This window comes from Triticum aestivum, chromosome 1A (assembly GCF_018294505.1).
Source record: "Triticum aestivum cultivar Chinese Spring chromosome 1A, IWGSC CS RefSeq v2.1, whole genome shotgun sequence".
Classification (NCBI taxonomy): domain Eukaryota; kingdom Viridiplantae; phylum Streptophyta; class Magnoliopsida; order Poales; family Poaceae; genus Triticum; species Triticum aestivum.
In genome coordinates this window covers 314,441,010-314,442,052 of record NC_057794.1, presented here as the reverse complement: position 1 = coordinate 314,442,052, position 1,043 = coordinate 314,441,010, and positions in this window count along the sequence as shown.

The window sequence follows — 1,043 nt, the reverse complement described above, 5'->3', positions numbered from 1 at the left end:
AGGTGGGAGAGAGAAGGTTCGGAGTCTATAAAATGGTGGTCAATTGATTTGGGGAAAAGGGCAATGGAGATTTATTTAGCTAGAGCGAGGTGGGAGGATGGCGACGGATAAAAAATCTGGAGCTGCCATTGCTTGAGCTTCACAGCTGCGGTGCGCCGGCAGGGAGGAGACCGATCACACTGACCCTCTGGGCCGTGCTGGGCTGTGTCACTGGGTGGACCTGCCGACGGCAATTCTTCTTCTTCTGCTTCTGTGAAATAAGCGTGGACGTGTGAGCGACTTACTTGAGACCTACCACTAATTCAGCTTCTTTGCTGGTTTAGCAAACGGGTTAGTGAGGTGAGGTGCGTGTTGGAGTGTTGTCGATGTTTGTTTGGTTTTTTAGAAGAAAGAGGGTTGTCGATGTTGATGTGAAACCGTGAGGCAGACGGTGCGATCTTGCTTTCGCTGGTGCACGTCTCATGGAACCTGAATTATGGAACCGCCTGTTTTTGCGTATGTTTTAATAAACCCGTGAGAAAGACGTCGCGGGTGTTTCCACAAATGTTTTTGGTTGGATTCGAATGGATGCCCAAGTGGTGTGTTGGTGAATAACACGTTGGGTTTGTTTTCATAGAAACAAAAGGATGAAATTATATGTGATGTCGTTGTATATGTGGAATCATTAAATTTTTCAACTAAACTCCACAAAACCTATGATGTCACTGTAGCGTGTTGCTACTGAATGGCAAAATCATGCATATGCATGCATCTTCTTTTTTTTTAAGGAAAGCAAAGCTTTATAGATTAACGACGTATGGGCATATCGCCCGACACGCAAGCAGCCACTTCCGACGTATTGGAAGATGCATGGGATGGAGCGAGCGATACATGCATCTTCCAATATATTAGCATCAACAAATCAATAAGTACCCTAGCCAATATCTACCGCAAGCCTCCTATGTGCAATTGCCCATCGCCCTCTCGTTGATGCAATGCTTATCACTAGCGATGCCTAAAATTCATAGATCAATAGGTCCAAGCTATGATGTCACGGTAGCGAG